We start from the raw sequence: 21,882 nt of genomic DNA, 5'->3' as shown, positions 1-21,882 counted from the left end.
GTAAATCGCACATAAATGCATTCTGCAAACTGTAAATCGCACATAACTGCATTCAGCAACCTGTATTTGCACATATCTGCAACCTGTAAATCGCAGCATATCTGCATTCTGTAAATCGCATTCTGTAAATCGCACATATCTACAACCTGTAAATCTCACATATCTACAACCTGTAAATCTCACATATCTGCATTCTGCAACCTGTAAATTGCACATATCTGCACTGTGGAGGGGGGGGGGGGGGGGTTGGTGGGGGTTGTAAACTAAAAAAGCATATATCTTTTTAATCTTGTTGAGCGGGGGGAGGGGGGGCTGATTGGTATGCTGCTGACCACTGATAATAACCCTTTTTTTTTAATCTTGTTTAGCGGCGGGGGGCTGCTGATTGGTATGCTGCGTGACTGTATGCCGCCGGCGCCGAGAATATACCGCCGATTCTGCTGAAAATAGCTATTGATCTAGTTCTAGTAACCGCCGAACACTGTGAGGGGAGTACCGCTGAATAAAGAATATAGTTGGAAAGTTGAAAAGCAGAAAGCATGGCCATGCCGCAGCCTTACCTATGATCCTCTCAGGCGGGATGACAGTGAGAACAGACTGCCAACGTCACTTCCTTGAGTGACACAGCGCTTTTTTTTTGGGCAAATGAAGCGCCTCGTCTGCAATCTTGTGATTGCATAGTCGTGGCGCTTCCTATATTGCACTGAGCCCGGCGCCAGGATACAGTACACATAGGGACATTTAAAAAAAATATATATATTTTTTAAAGGGACATGTTTAAAAAAATTATTTATTTTTTTTACTTTTTTTTTACATTTTTTTTTTGACTACATGGGCGCCACCTATGGACGGGCCTCCACTGCTACACATTGTCTCAACTTGCTAATAGATATTCCTCCCAACTAAGGGGTACCATGGATTCCCTTCCCCAGTTCATAGAATTAAACATATATTCATTAGTACTTTCAATAAAATCCATTTTAAACAATAAGAAAATATGCCATAAATCAAAGACTAATCAACACAAAGGGCACAGTACAGGGGGAAAGCAGAAGGGCATAGTAGTACGGGGGGGGGGGGGGGTCAGGAGGGCACAATACGGGTTCTGGGTGTTTCCCCGGCCACAGCCACCCCAACACAGTTTAGTAAAATGTGTGACTGTCCTGGCAAAGCCTGGATAGCTGGCAAGTATGATGCAATGGAAGATTAACATGAGGCTTCCATGCACCTGGGGCCCCTGGGCAGTGACCAGGAGTGCCCATGCATTAAGACAAGCCCTGCGCAGTGACAGTGACTGATAGTAGTGTGCAACAGCACAGATGATAATGACACCTCACCGACAAGACACGTCCCCTCCTGAGTCACAGTGACAGTCTCTCTCCATGCCAGGGGATCCCTTCACTCCACTCCAGTCCAAACAGCACTGACAGTCCCGTTCCCGGCCTGCCTTGCTCCCATCCCATAGACCCACATAGAGGCTCCAGCCCCTCTGCTCAGCTCCCTTGCACCATGACATCACACGACACGCTCAGCCACTGCCTCTGCCAGACCCGCCCCAACACACTGTAGCAGGCACTCCGCACGTGGATGGTCTATGCCAGCTCTGCATGCGCAATTCTGATCTAAGCCTCATAGCCATATTTTTTTACTGGCAAACTTTTCCTGTCCCTAGCAGGAGAAAAGTGCACTTTTTTTTACTATCTGCCAGTAAAAATACTGATGTTGGCAACACTGACACCCCGTGTGAGCAAGGCCAAAGGCTTTATTTTCTGCTGCAGGACCATGCAGTGGAGTATTACTTGATCTCAGAACATTCCTACGCTGTTAGCCCTGGTTCACAACTATGCAGGTTGCATTTGATGCATATTCCAGGTGCATTTTGCGCTTTTCAATACACCTTTTTGATCCATTGAAGTCTATAGAACCAAAAACACAACCTGCTGGTCCCTGACCCTTTGCATAAAATGCACAGATGTTAATGTGACCCATAGGAAACCATGTTACATGGACTGTAGTGTGTTTCTGCAAAACTAAAAATGCACTAAAAAATGTATAGGTGTGAAATGGGCCTTATAAAGCAATCAAGTGCATCCAGATTCAGGTGAAGAGCTCCCCGCATTGCATTTAATTGGAATTTATTTCAAATTCTGTTACATTTAATCAGAGTATATCTTGAATTCTGTGTTTTTACCTAGACGTCTCCTTTAAGCTGCAGATCTCGTATTCTCATGAATGACATCAAATATTCTATAGAGCAGGTATGTTGGCAGCTTTAAATTCAAACCACATGGAGATCCAAAATTAACCACGGAGCTCCCTGCCTGTAGAAGAAACATATTTTATGACTGCATGCTAATGTGTAACTCCCACCAGAACCCCCCCTCACCCTTCAACATGTCAGATGTCTTTTGGGCACCATTGCAGAGACTGCTCGGTTGCTATGACTGATCACCATGGCAACAAGCATCACCTAATTCATTGCACACTCTCTCTCTCTCACACACACAGCACAGGGAGAGAGAGAAAGCCCTAGCTCACTAATGCTGGTCTACTAGCAGATTGGAGCAGCCATTTCTGATACCCAGAAGACAAAAGAAAAAGAGAGACACAGGTATTGTGCATGCTGCCACATCCTCAGACCGGCAAGCTGTCCTTTATGGCACAGGTCATCAGCCTTTGCTGGGAAATGATTGCATGCTCCTGGAGGGTAGATACTATTGGCTTAATGCATCTGCGGGCAAGTCTGTTTTCAGCCTCAAAAGCAAAAGCAGAGCTTCTATGGAAGCAATAAGCCACATACATGGACATATTTTATAATGCAAGAGCAAGGAGCGAGCGTTTGGGGCAGCCAACAGCGACCATTCAAAAATCTCCTATCCATCTGCAGGTGCTAAAATAAAAAGGATTTCCATCACCTACATTGGATTAGCACTCATTGCAGCTAAGTACAATCGCTCTTTGCTTTTAAATAATCCCCTCCAGATTTGTGGGCGCTCATAATACAGATTAGCGCTCTATTAGGGCACGAGCCTATTTATTATGCATGTGTTGCTTGTATGGGATTTGAAAGGGGTGGTGGTGGTGGGGGGGAGGGGGGCTGGAGGAGGGGTTCTGCTGGCCCTGCCAGAAATGAAGTGGTTAATGAGTGATCGGCATTGACTGACTGGCTATGAACAGCACTGACACTGCAGATAGACCGTCGGCTGTTCTGCTGCATTGGAAACTGTACGGCGTGCACTTTATACGCTGCGATTTATTGCGCTTCGTGGGTGACATTCCACATTGTTAAAAAGTAATGAGGATTTGATCAATGCTATTTATTTTTTGTGTATAGATTTGATATTTGATGTGTTATATTCTAATTATGTATCATTATATCTCATTCACAAGCTTGACCTGTCCATGCAATGCCCTATTTTATTACTTATTAATGCCCTTAGGGCAGTAGAGATCATACTGCCGTGGGTACCTAAACTGGTATCAAACCCAAAACCAAAAATGTATTATATTGCATTTAACCAATGATTAGATGTGGTGGCTGCATTCCTTTTCATATTTAGATGTGAATCGGATCGCACTTGTTTGCATGACAAGGGAAATAATATTGGTTACTATGGAGCCCATTCACATCAATGTAGTGCAGCTGCGATCCGACTTTGGGAAAGGGTCCTGTGCTTCTTTGGTGCGATGCAGTGTGATACTGTGCTCCGTAGACTTATTATTATTATTATTATACAGGATTTATAAAGCACCCATAGTTTGCGCAGCGCTTTACAACATAGGGGCAGACAGTACAGTTACAATAAAGTTCAATACAGGAAGAATCAGAGGGTCCTGCCCATTAGAGCTTACAATCTAGAAGGGAGGGTCAAGCAATACAAAAGGTAATAACTGTGGGGGATGAGCTGATGGAGCAAATAAAAGTACAGTTGTTAGGTGGGAGCAAAATAGGTTTCTCTGAAGAGAAAGTTTTCAGGGTTCATCTAAAAGCAAAAAGAGTAGAAGATAGTCGGACAGATTGGGGTAAGGACTTCCATAGGATGGGAGAAGCTCAGGAAAAGTCCTGGAGGCGAGCATGGGAGGACGTGATGAGGAAGCTAGGGAGCAAGAGGTACTTCAATGTATACACTTGTTTATCTTTCCTATTGTCATACGAATCCAGCAGGTTTTCTTCCCTTAGCACAGATATCGCAGCTGTATCCAAGTTGTGAAAAAAAAATCGCTGCAATTGTAATTGAAAATCGCATTAAAAATTGGATCAAAATTGCACTGCATCATTGTGAACTTAGGCTTATTCTGTTGAGAAGCAACAGACTTACTGGCAGGATCACCAGGTTAAAATTAAAGAAAGAAAGCCTAAAAAAAGAAAATTAATGCAGCCATCACATCTAAGAATTGGTAAGCTGCAATATAAGATGTTTACTTTTGAGTTTAATACCGCATTAAAGTAAACCAGTCATAAGAGATATATCAGGGCTGCTGTTGCTGATATTCTTCTGAAGGAAAGTTGCCTGTCTGTTACTGACCCAGACAGGTAGGGGATCAGAAAAGTCAGAGAAATGATAGAATCTCTGATCCACACTCTCAGCGACTCAAAGTATTGAAATATTATGCCCCGTACACACAATCGGATTTTCTGACAACAAAACCGTGGATTTTTGTTCGAAGGTTGTTGCCTCCAACTTGTCTTGCATACACACGGTCACACAAATGTTGGCCAACAACTACGAACGTTGTGACGTACAAGACGTGCGTGATATCTCCATTACGAACGCTAGTTTTAAAAGACTGAGCGCTTCCGGCTCATACTTGATTCCAAGCATGCGTGGACTTTTGTCTGACGGACTTGAGTACACGCTATCGGAAAGTTCGACAAAAATTTGTTGGCGGAAAATTGGAGAACCTGCGGAAAGTCCGACAACAAATGTTCGATGGAGCATACACACAGATATGACTTTCCGCCAACAAGCTCACATCCAACATTTGTTGTCGGAAAATCATAAGGGTCAGCATGACAGCCAGACAACTATCTTTTTCAAAAGGGGCCAAACAGTGGTAGCCTCAATGCTCTTTTATAACAGGGGCCGTGATTGCTGATCACATTCTGAAAATGCTTTTTGCATAGCGATTTCTGGTTTAGGTATTTTCTGTATAAGTGACTGAAAACAAAAATACAACAAAAGAAGTAAAATACAGAATTCTGGATTAGACACAAACTTGATTGGGTCTGTGATTTAACATACGTTAGGCAACTTGTACTTTCAGAAGAAGATGTGTCATTGCAGCCTTTATGCTTGTCCCATGTTCTCCTTTCATATAGGATCCAGACCTTTTATCACCATAAATATTACATGATCACTAGTTGGGAAATTAAAGTACCTTGCTCTCAGAACTAATGGTGCCCATACATGCCTAATTGTTTTTTATTTTATTTTTATCTGATCGATGTATGATTCAATCAAAAACAAAGATACAAACAACTTAATAGCTGTACATTTCCTTTCGATTGACTTATGGCAGCCATAAACACCTCCATAAATGATTGATTTTTCTGATTGACTATTCATTGGGAATAATCAATGTATAGTGAGTGACAACCCATTTGTTCGATTTGCCACACACAGAGATGTGAGGTTCGATCAATAATTAAGATAGAATGATAATTTATGATAGTAAACGATCAAATGCATCTCTGCTCTCACCTTGTAATCTCATTGAATGCTTGTATTCACTAACAAAGTATCCCAGCCCTGCTGGTTGGTGTGAAACAATCGATAACATTCCACCCTCCTGATCAAGTCAGTTGGATCAAATCTGACTACAATTGAATCTAATGGTGTCTGTACACGCTTTATTTTTTTTATCTGATCGACGTGCTATTTTGGGAAAATGACTGAAACTATCATTTGTCTATTTGCCAGATTAGTTGTACCTTACATGATTACAGTTTTCACTGTTTTTATATATTGTTGTTGTCATTACCTGGCTTTGCCCTTTCTGTGATTCAATAAAAGTATATTTGAAAAAAAAAATGATTGAATCCAAAAACAATCGAATAGCCATAAACTTCCCTTCTGATTGATTTAACCTCAAATTAGATTTAATATGATCAATTTGATTTGATTGACCGGGTTGAAATATTATTGATCAATTGGCATCCACAATCAGCTGCGCTGACATACTTTGTTTCTGAATACAATTGTATTTGATAAACCAGATTATGGAATTACATGATGGAAACAGAGATATGATCGCCAACTTAAGCCAGCCATAGACAGAGCAGTTTTCTTTCCTGCAGCCAGGGCCGTCTTTTATATTGATTGGACTCTGGGCAAAATAGCGCCCACACCTATGCAGTTTCACTCTCCACCTCCTCTGAGACATACAATAAATAGCAGCTAGACTCAAAATTTGTTTACTGAATCAGATCAGGCAGCGATCGCGATTGGTTGCCAGAGGTTACAGTGTATCATTACCGCTCACTGACTGGTTGCTAGAGGTTACATCTCACATTATGGCTCACTGATTAGTTGCTAGAGGTTACAGTGTATCATTACTGCTCACTGACTGGTTGCTAGAGGTTACAGCACACATTACGGCTCACTGATTAGTTGCTAGAGGTTACAGCACATGGTTTCTGCTTATTGATTGGTTGCTAGAGATTACTGTACATCAATAATGCTCACTGATTGGTTGCTAGAGGTTACTGCACATCATTACTGCTTACTGATTGGTTGCTAGAGGTTACAGCACATCATCTCCTCACTGCCAGCGTAACATGGACTGGGCAGGTATTAATAGACAGAAAACTACTAGGAATCCTATGACTCTTGGGATCAGTGGCAGTGCTGGGGAAAGGGTGTGATCAATGGCAATGCTGATTTTTTTTTTTTTACCGACTACCAATTTAAAGAGGAGTTTCAACACTGGACACCAATGTAATAGGGGTTGCTAGAGGTTACTGCACATCATTACTGCTTACTGATTGTTTGCTAGAGGTTACAGCACATCATCTCCTCACTGCCAGTGTAACATGGACTGGGCAGGTATTAATAGACAGAAAACTACTAGGAATCCTAGGAGTCTTGGGATCAGTGGCAGTGCTGGGGAAAGGGTGTGAGCAATGGCAATGCTGATTTTTTTTTTTTTACCGACTACCAATTTAAAGAGGAGTTTCAACACTGGACACCAATGTAATAGGGGTTTACACTGACCACTAATGTAATGGGGATTTACACTGACCACTAATGTTATAGAAGCATTCACAGTAACCACCAATGTAAAGAGGTATTTATACTGACCACTCATGAAAGGGTAAGATTCACACTGGCCACTGGTGTGAATGAAAGGATTTTACACCAAGCATCAATGTAATGAGAGGATTTACACTGACAACCAATTTAACTGAGACATTTAGCCTGCGTTTACATTTGTGTGTCGGGAACGAATGCAAAATTACTTTGCTGACACCACAGAAACCTGCTGACATGTGCCTTGGCACCATGTAATTTTGAAAAAGGGTTTGGGACTTTCTTCCACATTTGTAGCGCATAGAGCAGCCCATTGAAATGAATGGGCTGCCCTACACGTGGCCTACATCTTTATCCACCCTGTCAGTGCACCTTTGCATCCTAAAACCAATGCTAACCTCTGCACCCCAAACCCCCCCCCCCATCCTCTCTACTCCGACCTTCCACTCTTTTAACTGTACCGGCTTCCTCTGCTCATCTTTGCACGCGCATTCCTTACCTCCATACATACCCCTCCTTGCTCACCTGTGCACCCCAAACTGTAATTCTATCTCTGCCTACATCGGCACACCCCACACTACCCCCACTAATTTGCTTACCTTCGCAAAACAGGTTGATGGAAGGCTTAATGACCACAGTTGTAGGCAGGACTTTCAAGCATGCCCCTTTATCTCCCCAGTGGGCAGAATTCAGTATAGGTGATGGTGGATATGACCTCAGGGGGGCATGATATACATATGAATACCGCCTCTATTTACATTCCCAACTCACCTTTGAAGCTCATATAAATCAAGTGTGCAAGACTTCTTTCTACCACCTTTGTAATATCTCTAAACTTCGTTCTATCCTTTATTTTTCCGATGCTGAAAGGTTGATTCATGCCTTTGTCTCCTCTAGACTGGATTATTGCAACGCACTTCTCATTGGGATTCCGAGAAAGAGCATGCAGAGGTTACAATATGTTCAAAACTCTGCAGCGAGGATCCTAATGAGAGTGCGGAAGCATGAGCATATCACTCCAATTCTTAAATCTCTTCATTGGCTCCCGGTTTCTGCTAGGATTGAGTATAAGGTCTCTCTTCTTGTCCATCAATGCATACATGGACAAGCTCCACCTTATCTTGAGGAACTTCTTAGATTACAAAATTTATCTCGTTCCCTTCGCTCAACTAATTTAGTCTAGAGATTCCAAAAACTAGGTTGAAAACCATGGAAGATAGGGCTTTTTGAGCTGCTGCCCCACGTCTGTGGAATGCTTTGCCTGATAGTTTGAGGGTTTCTCAGTCTACTGAAAATTTTAAAAAGGGGTTAAAGACTTTTCTTTTTAGCAAATGTTTTTTAAATTAAGTTGTTTGTTTGTTTTAATTGTAATTATGTAGCACTTTGAGGTCTTTTGATGGAAAGTGCATTATAAATAAAATGTATTATTATTATTATTATTACATAAGAATGCTGCCTGCCACCGCTAATTACATATGAATGCAGCTGCTATTTACATATCAATGCCGGTATTTACATGTGAACACAGGGTCTGCAAGTGAGTCATCTATACACAAAAATAGGGAAGATCTGGGCAGCACTAGTAACAGAACTGCACACTGAGATATCAGGACACAGCACGGGACTAAAACCTCAAGGGATGAGGGAATTTAAACTGAGATAGTTGGCAAGTATGAGGCAGCTGTTTTGGGCCCCACAACAATGACAGGGCCAAGGGCAGCTGCCCCTTTTTCCCTGCCTTAAAGACAGCCCTGCCTGCAACCACTGACTGTGTTGATGGGGGAATCCCTCCAACAGAACCATTGTATTCTACTGGCTGGGGAAACCGTCCCTGCCGGGAGAACACAGAGATTATTGATAGCAATAATCGCATGTAAATCTGGCAGGCTGGTTGTACCCAAGTGTATTGATCAATCAACTTGGGTAAATTTAGCCTGCCAATACATGTACATGGTTCAAATCTTGTCCAGTTCCTGCTAAACTGGCTGAGATTCGAACCATCAATTGCTGGCTTTATGAATGCCATGTTAACTATTAATCAAAATACACCTGTGTGTGGCATAGAAAGGGTTGTCAACTATAGATTGATCATTCCGATCTGAAGAAGATTTGAAATACACAAAAGAGATTAACTATTCTGTTCCCCCCCCCCCCCCCTCCAGACATTGTCATAGGCTCATAAAAATGTTGTTGGCTGTTTCTGGTGTTTACTTCCTCACTATTTCAAGAAAAATGATTGTTATTATTCATGACTTATAGCACTGACAGTTTGGGCAGCACTTTATAATACAAAGAGAGACAGTACAAATACAATTTGTAATACTGAAGGGCTAGGAGGACCCTGCTTGTGAGAGGGAAAGCAATGCATAAGGTAACAGCTGTGTGGAGATGAGTTAAAACAGAGTTCTACCTTGCAGCTTCACAGCCTGGTTCCCTACTGCATATGAGCGAGTCGCACTGCACATTCTGAGCGGTCCCTGCTGTCTTCTGGGACCTGTGTGTCTCCCAGAAGATAGCAGGAAGTGGGAGAAAATACCTGTAATAGACAGGTATCTGCTCCCCTCTGAAAGGTGCCAAATGTGACACTGGAGGGGGGATGAATCATTTTTGGGTGAAACTCTGCTTTTAGAAAATGTGTTTGTTAGCTAAAGGCAGAATATAATTCCCTAAAAAGATGAGTTTTCGGAGATCACCTAAAGGCAGAGTAGGAGATAGTGGGACAGATTGGGGGGTAGGGAGTTCCAGAGGATGGGAGAGGCTCTGGAAAAGTCCTGGAGGTGAGCATGAGAGGAGATGATGAGGGGGCTAGAAATCAGGAGGTCTCGGGAGGAGCGAAGTGGACATTTGGTTCATTTTTTGAGATGAGGTTGGTGATGTAGCTGGGGGCAGAGTTTTGAATGGATTTATAAGTAGTTCATTTTATTCACTAGGTAAATAAGATGTACTTTGGCCATTGTGCTGCTGTAATTGGCACTGGTACTCTGGAAGATGGCAGTATGGTGATGTCCTCCCCTCCACCCTCTACTGTCAGCCAGCCCCCTCTCTCTGTTCTCTTGTGCTCCCCTCTGGCCCTCACCAGTATAGTTCCTGAATGCTTGGCTCTATTTTGTCTCCCCACAAAGCCCCCCTCACCCCCACAATATGCTCAGCAATTAGCAACTAACAGCCACCCTCCTGTCATGCAACACCTTGTTTCCCTTCACACTAGTACTGAAGTCCTGCCTCTGGAAGACTCACAGGTAAAACAGCATTGGGAGAACCAAAAAGTCAGATTAAAGTAACCCTAGTGGACTATCCACCTTTTAATTGATCTTTTTTGTTTGCTCCTGCAGGCCAAATTAAAAGGTTGACTTAGCTCCTTCACCTCTCCAGCTGTCCAACTACCCAAACATTGCCCGCATTTCATTAAATGCAGGCACTGTTTCGCAGGTGATTTTCTGCCTGGCTCCTTCGATTTTTCACTTGAAGGCTGGCAGGTGGAAGGCTTCACAGGAATCAAATGTTGTCTGGTTCATCAGTAACTGGCCAAAATTTACTTTGTGCATGGCCAGCATTACTTTACTTGGAATGTTCAAAGGGAAAGTTTAATGGCATTAAGCAAATTTGTGTCTTCTTTGTATACAGAAGATATTCAATCTGCTGGTCAAATATAAATACGGTGCCTGACTGAAGCTCGACCTACTGAGTCTCGTGATTGCTCTCATTAGCCCTGCACTCCTCCCACTTCTTTTGGTAAATTTATTTACAACTGCCCAGAAGAAGAAAAGCCCAATGGTGGACACTAGGATGGAAAGGGACCTGGGGGTTCTAGTAGATGATAGGCTCAGCATTGGCAATCAATGCCAAGCTGCTGCTAACAAAGCAAACAGAATATTGGCATATATTAAAAAGGGGATCAACTCCAGAGATAAAACCATAATTCTCCCACTCTACAAGACTCTGGTCCAGCTGCACCTAGAAAATGCTGTCCGGTTCTGGGCACCAGTCCTCAGGAAGGATGTACTGGAAATGGAGCGAGTACAAAGAAGGGCAACAAAGCTAATAAAGGGTCTTGAGGATATTAGTTATGAGTAAGGATGAGCCGAACACCCCCCCAGTTCGGTTCACACCAGAACCTGCGAACAGACCTAAACTTTGTGTGAACTTTAGAATCCTATTAAAGTCTATGGGACTCGAACGTTCAAAATCTAAAGTGATAATTTTAAATGCTAATATGTTGTTGTCCTAAAAAGTGTTTGGAGACCTGGGTCCCAGGGGACATGTATCAATGCAAAAAAAAGTTTTAAAAACGGCCGTTTTTTCAGGAGCACTGATTTTAAAGTGGGAGACTGCCGGGAGTGCGCCGTTTTTTTTTTTTTTTTAAAGCCAGCAGCTACAAATACTGCAGCTGCTGACTTTTAAAATAATGACACTTACCCGCCCAGCGCGCCCGCGATGTCGGCACCCGAAGCCGATCTCTCGATCGTCTCTCGGGTGCTGCCGCCGCCATCTTGGGTATGGGAATCAGGAAGTGGAGCCTTTCAGCTTCATTTCATGCGTGAGTCGCGCTGCACAATAAGGATGGTCCCCGCTGTCTCTGGGATCCGTGTGTTTCCCAGCAGGCAGCGGGGGACCTTCGGAAAGGGGCGTAGATTCTGCGGAAAGGGGCGTACCTTCTGTAGAATCTACGCCGGAAGTGGGTGCAGATACCTGTACTGTACAGGTACCTGCACCCCCCTCCCCCCTGAAAGGTGCCAATTGTGGCGCCGGAGGGGGGGAGGGTTCCAATGAGCGGAAGGTCCACTTTAGGGTGGACCTCTGCTTTAATAATGTTTAAAGTAAAGCAATAAAAGTGTAATATTCCTTTCAATTTCGTACCTGGGGGGTGTGTATAGTATACCTGTAAAGGGGCGCATGTTTCCTGTGCTTAGAACTGTCCCTGCACAAAGTGCCATTTCTGCAGGAAAAAAGGTCATTTAAAATCACTCGCGGCTATAATGAATTGTCGGCTCCCCATAATACAGAGAAGTCATTGAAAGTCATTGATAAAAAAAAAAAAAGCGTGGGGTTCCCCCAAATTCAGTTACCAGGTTTTTCAGGTCTGGTATGGATATTAAGGGGAACCCCGCGTCAAATAAAAAAAAAATTACGTGGGGTTTTATCTAAATATCCATACCAGATCCTTCAGCTCTGGTATGGATTTTAAGGGGAACTCCATGCCAAATAAAAAAAAAAATGGTGTGGAATTCCCCCTAAAAATCCATACCAGACCCTTTATCCGAGCACGCAACCTGGCAGGCTGCAGGAAAAGAGGGGGGGACGAGAGAGCACCCCCCCTCCTGAATCGTACCAGGCCACATGCCCTCAACATTGGCAGGATGCTTTAATGGTCACAGACCCCTCAAAGCATCTTGTCCCCATGTTGATGAGGACAAGGGCCTCATCCCCACAACCCTGGCCGGCGGTTGTGAGGGTCTGCGGGTGGGGGGCTTATCAGAATCTGGAAGCCCCCTTTAACAAGGAGACCCCCAGATCCCGCCCCCCCCCCCGTTTGAAATGGTAAGGGGGTACAAAAGTACCCCTACCATTTCACAAAGAAAGTGTAAAAGAATGTTAAAAAAGAGTAACACACTTTTGAAAAAATCCTTTATTAAAAATAAAAAAATGTAAAAAAGATTCCAGCGGTGGTAATCCACTCTTGCTATCCAGCGACGGATGATCATCTCTCCGGGGTCCAGCGATGGCTGATCTGATCCAGCGACGGGTGATCTCTCCCTCCAGTCCAGCGCAGCACAGTCCATTCATCCTCTGTCTCCACTGGCGGAGACACTGCAGGGATCCCGAAAACCTGACATTTCTTATATGAGGAGGGCGGGGCCACCCGTCACCTGACCCCACCCCCCTCTGATGCAGGGGGGAAAGCCTGGCTTCCCCAATGACGTGTGGGTGACCAGGGTTGTGGGGATGAGGCCCTTGTCCTCATCAACATGGGGACAAGGTGCTTTGAGGGGTCTGTAACCCAATGTTGAGGGCATGTGGCCTGGTATGGTTCAGGAGGGGGGGAAGCTCTCTCGTCCTCCCCTCTTTTCCTGCGGCCTACCAGGTTGCGTGCTCGGATAAAGGGTCTGGTATGGATTTTTAGGGTAAACGCCCCGCCATTTTTTTTTTATTTGGTGTGAAGTTCCCCTTAAAATCCATACCAGACCTAAGGGTCTGGTATGAATATTTAGGTGGAAACCCACCTCATTTTTTTAAAAATTTTCGCGGGGTTCCCCTTAATATCCATACCAGACCTGAAGGGCCTGGTAATTGAATTTGTTTTAAATATTTCTCTATTTTATTTTATCTTTTCATATATACAAAACTTCCATCCATTACAACATAAATAACATAAAACTCCCGACATATTACCAACATACCAAAAAAAAAATACAAAAAAAATGGTAATTGAATTTGGGGGAACCCCACGCTTTTTTTTTTTTTTTTTTTATCAATGACTTTCAATGACTGTTCTCTGTATTACGGGGAGCCGACAACTCATTATAGCCGCAAGTGATTTTAAATGACTTTTTTTCCTGCAGAAATTACACTTTGTGCAGGGACAGTTCTAAGCACGGGAAACATGCGCCCCTTTACAGGCATACTATACATACCCCCCAGGTACAAAATGTAAAGGAATATTAAACTTTTATTGTTTCACTTTAAGCATTATTAAAATCACTGCTCCTGAAAAAACTGCCATTTTTAAAACTTTTTTTGCATTGATACATGTCTTCTGGGGCAGGACCCAGGTCCCCAAACACTTTTTAGGACAGTAACTTGCATATTAGCCTTCATAATTAGCACTTTAGATTTCTCCCATAGACTTGTACAGGGTGTTCCGTGGCTTTTCGAATTTGCTGCGAACACCCCAAACTGTTTACTGTTCGCCGAACAGGTGAACAGGCAATGTTCAAGTCGAACATGAGTTTGACTCAAACTAAAAGCTCATCCCTAGTTATGAGGAAAGGTTGCAAGCACTGAACTTATTCTCTCTGGAGAAGAGAATGAGAGGGGATATTATTTCAATTTACAAATACCGTACTGGTGACCCCACAATAGGGATAACACTTTTTTGCGGAAGGGAGTTTAATAAGACACGTGGCCACTCATTAAATTTAGAAGAAAAGTGGTTTAATGCCCGTACACATGATCGGACTTTGCGAAAGAGCGGACTTGCACACACACCACCACACACAAACGGACTTTCCAGAGATTCCGCCTTAAATACCACTGGCATTGTTCCCTTAGATACAACTAAATATGTAACCACACAAAATTATTGATATAAAACAAACTGAAGTAAGAAGAGCCGGCAACACTGTAATCCTTGAAGTGTCGTTTATTGTATTGGTATTGGTACATCAGAGTGACAATAAAACAATAAAGCTGACGCGTTTCGGCAATAGCCTTAGTCGTAGCTGGTTTGAAACAGATATGGCAAAATATATATATATATATATATATATATATATACTCACATACACATATGCAAACTCCATTGGCCCATCAGGTTAGTGTCACAGAAAATTAGCATATTTAATTGATACCACCAATTATTCAAGTGGTTAGTGACTACACCTGTTTTTAGCCAACATGAGAAGGGGGAGAAAAAAAAGGCAATATAAAAAGTTATTTTGTTGAGCCAAGAAGAAATGTGTAGAAAAAATGCTACATAAAATATTAAGACCGTATTGCTTCCAGGGAAAAATGTATTCCTTAGAAGAAGATGAAAATGCAGACTTATGTTCAAGTAAAACATTTTTCGCCACCTGTGAGTGGACCTGGTGTATGGATTGAGTTGTCCCTGCAGAGAGCACTATTACCTTTCTTCTTTCCCATAAAACAAACTGAAAATATATTACATCAAGAAATATGTTCAACAAGATCACCCAGGGCCAGGTGTCACAGTAGTCCAAGGTCATGTTGGCAATATCTTCTGTCCTGCAGGTCCTGTTAGTCTGCAATAATTTTTTTCAATTTCTTTTTTTAATTGAAACTGGAAAATTTGGAAAACTATTGACCCTTAATGGCCTGTTGTAGTAGAAAATGAGTAAGATCCATGGTATAAAAAGTGATACAGCTACCAGAGTTATAACACGAGAAAAAAATGAAGAGGAGAAAAGGAGGATAAGAAAGGGAGAAGAAGCAAGAGAAGATAAAGTTCACACCAGCAGGGCCCCTAATAAAACCCTATATGGGCTTATATGGGCTTAAGCACCATAGTGCAAACGCAACATCTTATTGAATCGTGAAATTGTATTATTCAAATGAGAAGTCAAATATCCCAAATTATAAACATCATGGATTGCAGTATATTTTTAATGTTTACATAAACCAATTTGTCATTTATTTCTAGTGATCGTACATTTTTCCACTGGGTTACAAATACCAATTTAGATAAAGGTTTATGTCTATGAGACTGGATCTCAAACGGTGTCTCCAAATGTAGTAGGAGTTTCTTGATAATATATGTTCTGAAGGAAAACCCATCCTTACAGGCTGCTGTATGTTGACTACACAATGAGCTCACCTGTGGGGGTTAAAGATGAATGCCAGGCAAACATCCACATACCCAGTTGAAATACATATTTCAGATCTGTGTTACCAGCCCAAAAATTTCCATAATTCTGTGTAGCCAGTCTTGTGATTCATAGACTCCTACTATACACCATATTCAAGTCTCTGACGCCTACTGCAGAGGCAGCACACCTTGGTCAAGAACACAACCCTCCACAATTAACTTGAAAAGGTAACTCCTATGTATACTGTCCTATATTTTACCACTAATACCCATAACTTTTGACCCATATTTTAGCCCCTTGTTATTGCTACCAAAAATAGTCTGACGTCAAAGGTTGGGATAAAACTGTCCGTTTACAGCCCTTTTATTAAATAAAATAATTAACAGTATAAACCAAAACAAAGCATAAACTTTTTGGTTGCCGATCCTTGGAGGCACTACGTATCCAACTCTTTACCTTATATCTGCTTAACCAGTTATGGTCCCTTTTGCTTTGCATCCGACTCGGGGACAAACCACCTTCAGCAGATAACCATAATTCCCAGTTAACCACGTAACTGGCATTCACAGGGGACCCATACCTCAGATGTGTCCCAAATATAAACTCCCAGTTAACCACGTAATTGGTATTCACCGGGGACAGATACCTCAGATTTGTCCCAAACCTTTAATTCCATCATTTTACTTCCCAATGCCTCCAAAGACCCAACCACCTTCCTAAAAGAAAATAAAACACAAAAAAAACAAACAAACAGAAAAACAAACCAACATTATCAATTTTCCATGCGATCAATCTCAAATAATTACTGCGGGAGCTTTTCCTATTCTCGTGTGCTGCCAGGAAGTCTGCACCTCTGACCTCCTCTCTGCACTGCCTCCCCCTCACACCGCTCTGACCAATCACCTGTGAGCTCAAGTTAACTTCAGGAAATAATTTAACCCTCACTAGCCCCGCCTACAGGGTCCCATTTCATGTAGCCCTGAACAACTTGACAGAATACTGTCTTTCTCTCAGAAAAGTATCCATTTGTACCAAATATCAAAAACCACACTTTTACACCATCATTCCATGGCGCGGAAGACTTATAAGCGATCAGCCTTACCCCACCTTTTTAATGTGACCAAAATCTGTATACCTGACTTCTGGAAGCAGACTCGACCCCTGCCCGTTGCTATATGGCTGGCTAAGGTCAGAGAAATAAACAGAATGGAGGATCTCATCTCTACTCATCGAGGTACCCATGTACCTGAAGAGATGGTTTTACTGGCCTGAAATCACGTTTTCTACAAAGTACAAATTGAAGAAAAAAAAAAAAGTACTATTTTGGAGCACTCTGATTCTGGGGCTCCCTCATAGAAGGGGATGGGACGTTGAGTAGAGGAAGCCCCCCCTTTTTTTCCCCAGCTCTGGTCCCCCCCCCATGCTATTTTTTCCCTCTCCTTTTTGGGTGTCCAATCAGTTGCCGCCACTACCCTATTGGGTTGTTTTGCATAGTTATTGCTAGCTTCCTACTTATATAGATGTTTAGGTCACAGGTTGAGGGGAGTTACAGCTCATTAATTGTGAGAACTTACTCTGAATTACCCATGCCACCCGTGGATCTCTATCTGTATGTGTAATTTTACCATGACATACTTGAACCGTGTTATGTATGTTTCAACAAATTGTATCACAATGTTTGTGCATCTGACACCTGGTGTCTGCATGGTATTTACTGAATACTTTGGCATGTACGCCCCTTATTTCTAAATAAAGAATATATAAAAAAGAACACACGCCCAGCCTGCTGACCTGTGGAGAGATGACATCATCAGTACGCCAATGATCTCAACTCTTTGCTGTTCTCTCCTCCTGTCACCCTATTGCCTGGCAGTTTTCAATCCCTTTTTAACTTTTTGTCTTTTTTAAAGGCAGGAGGGAAACTGTATCATGGTACCGTATTTTTTTTTTTTTTTTGCCTGTCTGTCCATCTAGACATTATTATTACATTTTACTTCCTTTTTTATTTTCACCACTGTTTTAAATATATAATATGTTGCAGTTGTTCCTGCTGTTTCCATCTTTTTATGTTGCATTTGTAATGAAAAATGTATTACATTTTTAATCCATTTTCAGTCCTTCTTTCCAAATTTGGTCTAGTGAATACTGAATAGGCTGCTAAAGAAATTAGAATGGATTGAAGACTGAAAACAAGGATTGAAAGCACAGTACAATAGCATTTAGCTTTTTATAATGGAATATGAATGTCCCTGTGACTATGCACGTGTTGTATGGTTATATCTTCAATATCATTGGCCATACCTCCATTGGTATTCATTAGAAATAGCTATAAAATGACAGCATACATAATTTATTGAGATTTTAAATTACATCATTAATTTGATTTTCCATATTGCCATGACATTCATTGCCCATATGAGCTATTGCCACCCCATGCATTGGTTAGTTATCAGCAGGCGAATAGCCTGATTTGCAGTTATAATTTTTGCATGCCTGAGTACCTGAGATGAGAACCCTCAAAACCATGCCACACTAATATAAGCAACAACATAAAAGTATACCAACACTTCGGCTAGGTTCATACTAGCCTGTGCTCTGAAAAGTGATCTGCATTGAATCGCTTTTTAAACTGTAGCTAAGCACTTGGCTGTCCCCACCTGGGTGCCTGATCTTTTTTTTTTTTTGCCAAATGCCAAGCATTTGTATATCAGTTACAGCACAGACCCATTGACTTGAATGGCTGAGCCTGAAAGGCAGTGCTGCCTGTCAAATCGACAGGCCACTGCATGCTACTAATCCCCTTAGACCCCTTTCACACTGGGGTGCTTTTCAGGCGTTTTAGCGCTAAAAATAGCACATATAAAGCGCCTCTCAAGCCACCCCAGTGTGAAAGCCCGAGTGCTTTCACACTGGGGTGGCGCACTTGCAGGACAGGAAAGAAAGTCCTGCAAGCAGCATCTTTGGGGTGGTGCGGGAGCGGTGTACACACCGCTCCTCCCCTGCCCATTTAAATGAATGGGTAGCACTGCTGAAGTGTCTGCAAAGCAGTGCCTTGCCCATCAGTGCAGCCTGATCAGTGCCCATCAAAGCAGCCTCATCAGTGCCCATCAATGCAGCCTCACCAGTGCCCATCAATGCAGCCTCAGCAGTGCCCATCAACACAGCCTCACCAGTGCCCATCCCATCACCTCAGCCTTACCTGTGCCCATCAATGCAGCCTGATCAGACAGCAGTGCTCATCCGTGTAGCCTTGCAAGTGCATAGGGAGAAAGGAGAGCTGCCGGTTTACACAAAGCACACTAAGTCCCAACTCCTGAACTGGCTCCTATGATGGAAGTTACACGTCCTGGCATTGGACCAGTGTGAGGTCCATCATAGGAGCTGGTCCAGGAGGTGAGAATTCATATGTAATACGGCCATTCTGGGTAAGTGGGAGGTGGAGATCCCCACTCTGTGTAAACTGGCGCTGCTCGCCCCCCTTCCCTTCAGAGGCAGCCTGGCGTGCATCCGGCCAGGATCAGCCCAAAAGTGGCCCCAGAGCAGGCGGTCAATAGCCCAGATTTCCCGGCCAACATCAAGCCTTGGGACTGGGAGCTAATAATGGTCATTGGTAACGCCGAGACCAGGGGCTTTTTGGGGGCTCACTCTGGGCTATAGCTCGAGTCAGTCCCCCCCTCTCTACACCACTGCTCACAGGCCATTGTCAGCAGGACCCACAGGCCATGGCCAGCACAGGACCTGACAGCCAGAGAGTGTTGAGAACCATTTCCTATTTTGAGGTTACTGTGTGGTGGGCAGGGCACTGGGACAGGGTAAATAGGGTGTATGGGGAATGGGATGTGGGGGTTAGCTGGGGGTGTCAGGGTCTCTCTCTCACCTCAGCAATGGTGATGGCAGCTCAGCAGCTCATTGCATGTCCTCTTGGGGGGGTGATGACAACTTCCAAGTTGAAGCCAGGGCTGCTCCCAGCCCGAGTCAAACATGTGTGTTACCTGGTGAGACCTGTCTGCCTCAGTCTGCCTCCAGTCCAAAGATTCCGGGAGTGTAGTGGAAGGGTAAGCTGCTCGTCTCACTGAAAGTAAGCCGGTTGCTCTTAGTCAGTTCTGCTCTGTCCTCGAAACTAGTTGCAACTTGGCATGCACTGTCTCTTGCAGCCACTCTATCCAGCCCCCAGCCTGTGCCAGTTACGTAACACGTCCCCTGGCGCGCCACATGCCCTGCCTCCGAGACTCCTGGGAGTTGTAGTTTGCTGTGCTTCTCGGTTCCACCCACACCACCAGGAACTTAAGCGCGGTCCGGGATACAACTCCCAGAATGCAGACGCCAATGTCTGCCTTCCACAGGGAAAAAAAAAAGACAGGCAGTTTTGAATATAAGGTAGGCTGCCTGGGGGGAAATTTCCACCCTGCACCTGACACCGCCTCAGTGTGAAAAGGGTCTAATGCCGCGTACACACGGTCGGACTTTCCGGCAGAAAAAGTCAGACAGAATCATTTAATTGGATATTCCAATCATGTGTGGACTTCAGCTGACTTTTTCGAAAATTCTGACGGACATAGAAATAAAATGTTTTAAATCTTTCAGACGGAATCAATTCCTATTGGGAAAACCGTTCGTCTGTATGCTGTTCTGATGGACCAAAAATTACGCAAGGGCAGCTATTGGCTACTGAGCTTCCTTTTTCTAGTCCCATCGTATGTGTTGTACGTTACCACGTTCTAAACGATCAGACTTTGGTGTGATCCTGTGTAGGCAAGTCCATTTCAGCGAAACTCCGTCGGAAAAAAAGTCAGAGTTTATTCTGACGGAAAAAACAGTCATGTGTACGTGCCATTAGAGTCTCAAAACAATGCCGTCTAAAGAGGACCTGAACTGTGAAAGCTGTGACCAAAAGGGCAAGCAGAGGTCCAAGAACTAGTCATCAGCATTGCCTGTGGTCTCCCTGTAGTTGACCTTTCCTCATTAGGCTTCATGTACATGGGATGTTTTAAAACCTCTCCTGAACGATTTAACTTGACAGATAGTAATCCACATTTAAAAAAGTCCATTGTGCCATGTTTACATGCCTGTGTTTAGCCACGTTTAGTACCGATTTCCATGATGAAGAAAGGTTTTTTTATATTTTCCTGTTCTTAATAACTTTACGTAATTACACTTTTGCACAGTCCAAAGTAAGATTCAAAAGCCTAAGCCAGCCTATTTAACCCCGGTATCCCATCTGGATAGAGATCTCGGTCCATCCATCTGCCCCATTCTTTTATTTTATTGTCTTACATTCTCTCAAGAACTCAGCCCATCGTCGGGATATTCACATGTATGCATAAGGTCAGTCCACCTCCAAAATCTGATGGGTTTAGTTACATTTTAATGCATTATTTCTTTAGAACTGCCAAACATTATATACTCCTGGAGTAAAAATCTAATAAGATGTTTATTATTTATGGTATAAAGGTTTGAACATGCACTACTACAGGCATGGATTTAGCCATTGTGATATAAATTCAATTTCGTTTTAGCCATAGTCTTTTGACTAAAATGCCATTTTAGTTTTAGTCATCTGAATTGTTTAACCACTTGACCACTGGGCACTTAAACACCCTTAATAACCAGACCAATTTTCAGCTTTCGGTGCTCTCACATTTTGAATGACAATTACTCAGTCATGCAACACTGGACCTATATGAAATTTTTGTCCTTTTTTTCCACACAAATGGAGCTTTCTTTTGGTGGTATTTAATCACCGCTGGGTTTTTTATTTTTTGTGCTATAAAAGAAAAAATACAGAAAATTCTGTAAAAAAAACGGAAAATTGTATACTCACCTTTCCGTAATTTTCCTTTCCTGACGCATCTTCATGGCACCACACACTGGGTTGTGACTCCGCCCCCACAACCTGACAGGATTGGTTAACTATAAATTTGAAGGGGAGACCTCCTGCTGCATTCTCTGTAAATATCATCATAAACTAAACAAACGGGAGGGAATTGTGTGGTGCCATGAAGATGCGTCAGGAAAGGAAAATTACGGAAAGGTGAGTATACAATTTTCCGTTTTCCTGACGCCTTCATGGCAGCACACACTGGGAAATA

The 21,882-nt window shown here is 43.0% G+C and overlaps 1 protein-coding gene across 1 annotated transcript in view; it reads left to right on the top strand.

Annotated features, from left to right (window-relative positions):
• Positions 1 to 2,452: 2,452 nt before the first annotated feature.
• The window catches only part of LOC143975482 (NELL2-interacting cell ontogeny regulator 1-like), a 67,257-nt gene continuing 47,827 nt past the window's right edge, over positions 2,453 to 21,882 (top strand). The window contains exon 1 of the mRNA XM_077477919.1: positions 2,453 to 2,611. The gene's annotated coding sequence lies outside the window, so the exon portion shown is untranslated. The remainder of the gene's footprint in view (positions 2,612 to 21,882) is intronic.

This window comes from Lithobates pipiens, unplaced genomic scaffold, assembly GCF_037356315.1.
Source record: "Lithobates pipiens isolate NorthernLeopardFrog02 unplaced genomic scaffold, aLitPip1_a1.2 Scaffold_13, whole genome shotgun sequence".
NCBI classification, from domain to species: Eukaryota; Metazoa; Chordata; class Amphibia; order Anura; family Ranidae; genus Lithobates; species Lithobates pipiens.
This window is presented reverse-complemented; position numbering and strand designations above follow the sequence as displayed.